Genomic DNA, 6,000 nt, shown 5'->3' with positions numbered 1-6,000 from the left:
AAGAAGCCTCAGATAGGTGTGTGAAAGATGTTACCTATGTGTGCAGAAAGAAGATCCGACCTGTGCAACCTCTAAAAAGGTCAGCACTTGCCCTTGGCCCCACAAGCAAGGTAGGCATTCGACCACCATCTTCCCTGACTTTGCTCTGTGGCTTAGGTGGAAGGTAGGTGCCCAGATGCCAAGAGGAAGGCAGCAGTGTGCGTGTTCAGAGGCAGAAACCTAGGTCCTAAAGGAATTTTTACCCTGAAAATTTAGGTGCTGAGTGAGTTTAGGTGCCTACAGAGTTCAGCGGGAGTTTTGTGGACCACAGTAGAGCCTAAAACTGGGACTTAGGCACCTAAGTACCTTTGTGCATCTGGACCTAATCAACTATAGCATTGTTCAGGAGATCACAAGCAGAACAATGCTAAGGTACTTTGCTAATCCTACGGTTGATGGTGGTATCACAGTTACACTACAGCTGCTGATAGAAACCAAGGGGGTCCAGACAACCAGTTCCCTGCTCTCGCAGTAGACTGTACTCTCTTCACACTAATACCGTATTTCAGTATGTCTATTTCTTTCACCTGAATTCAATATCTTGTCTCCTAGTTCTTTGATACAATGTATTTCCCATAGTAAATTGCCAGTATTAATGGTGAGGTCACCATTGCTTTATCTGCTTGTTCCAATCCCAGAGGCATGTTAGCATAATACAAGTGTCAGAATTATACAGAAGCCAATACTCTTTAATTTAACATTCCCTTAATCCCTTTGTTGTGCATAGCCCAGATCACAAAGGCAACACACACAGTTGGCCATAGCTCAGCAGGATTACAGGTTTATTCCTGGTTTCAGAGTAACAGCCGTGTTAGTCTGTATTCGCAAAAAGAAAAGGAGTACTTGTGGCACCTTAGAGACTAACCAATTTATTTGAGCATGAGCTTTCGTGAGCAAGTGAGCTGTAGCTCACGAAAGCTCATGCTCAAATAAATTGGTTAGTCTCTAAGGTGCCACAAGTACTCCTTTTCTTTTTAGGTTTATTCCTGAAAGCTAAGAGTAGAATGGCTATGGAAGTCAAAGTCCCCTTTCTGATCCTTGCTCTCCCCTCGCCCTGGCCTACCAGTTGTGGTTGCATCAGACTGGCAGGGCACTGTCAAGACCCTGCATTGACCCTGTTCTGGGACAGACTGAGAAATGGAAGGTTTTAGCTTCCTAACTAAATCCCTGACACAAAAAGCATGTCAAAAGCTTTCTTTGCTGGAAATGAGTAGCTGTTTTTTTCTCTCTTTCTTTCTTTCTCTTTCTTTCTTTCTTTTTTTTAAACTCTTCAGGGGTTTTTGTCACATGGCTACATGACACAATCTGGAGGAAAATCATTTATTTTTAACGTTTGGAGAGAGAGAACAAATAAACTAATGTCAACTAAACACATCAAGTTTTCCTTCCCCGTAACAATATGTGTACACTACAATTAGACATTCGCAGCTAGCCCGTGCCAGTACCACAGGGCTCAGGCTAAGGGTATGTTTAATTGCAGTGTAGATGTTCCAGGAACACTCCCACCGCATGGGGTCCTTAGATTCCTGGAGACCATGTCAAAGCACAAGTTGAAACACCTCTTTGCATCTCCCTTCTAAGAACAAAAAACAGACTTAAAGCCAGACTTAAAGACGGTGTAAATTAGCGTAACGAATTGACTTCAACGGCACTCTAGTGATTTATATCAACTGAGACTCTGGCCCAAAGGTGTTTGTTTATACCAAATGCTTTATTTTCCACTCACACTACAGTTCCAGAACTATGGTTTAGGAATCATGCAGTCACTTCAAATTAATTCATGTTTGGTTTATAACAGCTTCTTCGTTTAGAAAATGATTACCAAGATTTTTACGTATTAAAAATGTAGGCAGATAAAGTGTAAAATTAGAGGCTTATTTTATGAACTGAGCTGTATTCACTAGCCCTGACTGTAACTAAAAAGACAGTGGAATTCTAATGGAAACAGAGTTTCCACTTTTTTAGATGGCGCAGTCACATGTGTGTAAAGAAGAATTACTATAATGGGGAAAAAAGAATTAAAAGGCACATGACAGAGACATAGAAATAAAATCTACTTATTATTTCAAGGTCCTAATTATTCCCAAAAATTCCCAAGTAAAAAATAACTTCCCATTATTTTCTGTATGTAGCTTGCTGCCTGTTTCCATTACCTTTAAGAAACATGTTCTGTGGTTGTACATTTATCAATGAAGAAATTGTTTTTATTTGTTTTCAGAATAGGATAAACCAGACCAACAAAATCACAAAAACCCTAAGTACGTTCATAGGAAATTATATATCGTATATCCCTCCTATCTTTTTTCACCAACAGTAAAGAAGTCACTGACTATGCCATGACCATTACAAAAGCACATGAGAATAGATTGCCTGAGAACAAGGTCTGAAACCTTTAAACTTCCCATATGTTTAAGCAAAAGTATCCAATGCGAATGGCAGCTGAGATTAGTGTATCATTTAGCTTTGAGTAATTTAACTTACTTCCTTACTCCAGTAAAGGTCTTTCACTCACATTTTTGATACGTGCCTGTAAATTCTTTGGTTCTGATTTAAAAAAATGCTTCTATGTAATGAATTCCTATGTAGGACCAAATCCTCCTTGTGAGTGAGTGAGTAAGGTGAGTTGGATTTGGCCCTGAGCCCACAAGCAAGGTAAACATTCTCCCAAATGTGTTTTTAATCTAAAACAAATCTTGAAATTTAAAATCAGACACTTCTGAGCCTAGACATGAATTATTTACTCTGCAGTGGGTGGCACTAAGTAACCAGAGAAAAAGCCCAATCCTGCATACCCTTTGCGCACATGAATGATCTTTGTTAATAAGGGGCCTGACCCTGTCCCCATTGAAGTCAACAGGAGTATTGACATTGATTTCAAAGGGACAATGTTAGCAGGAGTTTGCAGAATCTCAGAAATAGTTGATATTGACACTGAGGATTAAAGAAAAAAAAATTCTCTAATTTTTCTTATTACACTTTACAATGCACTGTAAAAGAAACAGAAAAAAGACATTTTTAGTCAAAATATCAGATTTAAAACTATATGAAATGGAAATCAGCCCTTCTCAAGTGTGTATTTTAAGTTAAGGTAAAAGTAATTAACAGCTATAGCTATTGAAAATTTACTACAGTGCATTGTGCATACATGGAAAAGATGAGTACTATGTTGGAAATGCAGCCTGAAACAGTTGTAAAGGCAGGCACTGTATTGCGGTTATAGCATTAGAGATTAAGCAGAGTTTGACATTGTACATGTTCACATTAACTGCCTTTAAAAACATCTGTGATTTTCTTGGGCGCTGTTAAAAGAATCCATGATTACTTTGATATATATTTACCTGGGCACGCATATACATTAGAAAGTAATGTCAAAATAATAAGCAAGTAACAATTTGCAGTTCACATAATTATAACCACTCATGAGAGTTACTGCAAATTTCAGAAGCCACAAATTCTTAAGAGGACAACAACTATTGTTTAAACAGTGTCGTAACTAAGGGTATGTCTACACTACGAAATTAGGTCGAATTTATAGAAGTTGATATTTTAGAAATCGTTTTTATATATTCGAGTGTGTGTCTCCCCACAGAAAATGCTCTAAGTGCATTAAGTGCATTAACTCGGAGTGCTTCCACAGTACCGAGGCAAGCGTCGATTTTCAGAGTGTTGCACTGTGGGTAGCTATCCCACAGTTCCCGCAGTCTCCGCTGCCCATTGGAATTCTGGGTTGAGATCCTAATGCCTGATGGGGCTAAAACATTGTCTCGGGTGGTTCTGGGTACATATCTTCAGGCCCCCGTTCTCTCCCTCCCTCCGTGAAAGCAGCAGCAGACAATCGTTTTGCGCCTTTTTTCTTGAGGAAATGAAATTCAAACGTTCGCGGTTCTTTTCTTGTCTACCTGGCCAGTGCATCTGAGTTGAGAGTGCTGTCCAGAGCAGTCACAATGGATCACTCTGGGACAGCTCCCGGAGGCCAATACCGTCGAATTGTGTCCACAGTACCCCAAATTCGACCTGGCAAGGCCGATTTAAGCGCTAATCCACTTGTCAGGGGTGGAGTAAGGAAATTGATTTTAAGAGCCCTTTAAGTCGAAAAAAAGGGCTTCATCATGTGGATGGGTGCAGGTTTACATCGATTTAACGCTGCTAAATTCGACCTAAAGTCCTAGTGTAGACCAGGGCACAGTCAAGGTTAAATACGTTGTAAGACTACTTTAAAGACTTCTGTGTAATCTTAAAAAGTCACCAGAAAGTCAGTTAGGCCCAAATTATGGCATCGATTCAGGAAAGTATCCCTATTCAAGGTAGCACTTACGCATGTGCCTAACTCTAAGGAATTAATTTAATTGATCTTAAACACATGCTTAAAATATGGATGGTTCAATATTTAGGAGTTCCTTTCCAATAATACAACACAGAACTGGCTTGAGCCCCCACCCAGTAATCGGGGAAAATTATACACCATCCCTGGGCGCCTCTGAAAGCCAATACTTCCCCACTCACAAGCACAGAGTCGTAAGAACATAAGAATGGCCATACTGGGTCAGACCAAAGGTCCATCCAGCCCAGTATCCTGTCTACCGACAGTAGCCAATGCCAGGTGCCCCAGAGGGAGTGAACCTAATGGGTAACGATCTAGTGATTTCTCTCCTGCCATCCATCTCCAGCCTGTGACAAACAGAGGCTAGGGATACCATTCCTTATCCATCCTGGCTAATAGCCATTAATGGACTTAACCTCCATGAATTTATCCAGTTCTCTTTTAATCCCTGTTATAGTCCTAGCCTTCACAACCTCCTCAGGCAAGGAGTTCCACAGGTTGACTGTGTACTGAGTGAAGAAGAACTTCCTTTTATTTGTTTTAAACCTGCTACCTATTAATTTCATTTGGTGGCCCCTAGTTCTTATGTTATGGGAACAAGTAAATAACTTTTCCTTATTCACTTTCTCCACACCACTCATGATATTATATACCTCTATCATATCCCCCCTTAGTCTCATCTTATCCAAGCTGAAAAGTCCTAGCCTCTTTAATCTCTCCTCATATGGGACCAGTTCCAAACCCCTAATCATTTTAGTTGCCCTTTTCTGAACCTTTTCTAATGCCAATATATCTTTTTTGAGATGAGGGGACCACATCTGTACGCAGCATTCAAGATGTGGGCATACCATGGGTTTATATAAGGGCAATAAGATATTCTCCATCTTATTCTCTATCCCTATTTTAATGATTCCTAACATCCCGTTTGCTGAAAGAAAAAGCAAAGAAAAGAATATTTTAAAGACAGGGGGAAGTCACACAACATTAATTAGGAAAAATGCCACAAGCAGGATTCATAAACCTAAAACTGCGAGCAGGACACCCACCCCAGGGTGCGTGGGGTGGTGTCTTCTGCCTCGTGTTCTTGAGTTCTACAACCAAAAGTTCCTTTACTGTGTCCCTCTCTGCTCCCTCACCATACCACACTCACAGTGGTTGTCTTTGGTCAGTGAGGACCCAGAGTTCAGAGGTGCATCTGTGAGAGTTCACCTCCCAGCCAGATGAGCACTTGCTCTGGCTGGCCGCCCTGCCAGATGCTCTTCCTTGCTGCCCAGCCAGCCGACTGCTTGCCACTCCCACCAGCCACTTGTCAGTTCACCGCTCCCACCGGCCACTCCTCAGTCACCTTTTGCTGACACCTGCCTCTCAGGTGTGACCGCTACAGGTCAGTATCTTAATGATTGTCAGCTCTTATGCTGGGCAGAAACACTGCCCCACCACAAGTGATTTCAGCTCTTTTGAGCACTTAAAATAACAAAAGGCTCCTAATGGAGCCTATTTAGCTCTGTCTTTGAGCAGTGGGGAGGAACAGGTTAAATCAGACCAGGGACCCTTAGGGAGAGTCCCCACCGCCTGGCTGGGACACCTGTCCCCACCCCTATTACTTTCACCAGGGTCTGGCATTTGAGCCCCGGGCTTAA

The sequence above is a fragment of the Lepidochelys olivacea genome (assembly GCF_965140295.1).
Source record: "Lepidochelys olivacea isolate rLepOli2 genome assembly, chromosome: 5".
Classification (NCBI taxonomy): Eukaryota; Metazoa; Chordata; order Testudines; family Cheloniidae; genus Lepidochelys; species Lepidochelys olivacea.
The sequence above is the reverse complement of the archived record's forward strand: the minus strand, read 5'-3'. Positions refer to the sequence as shown.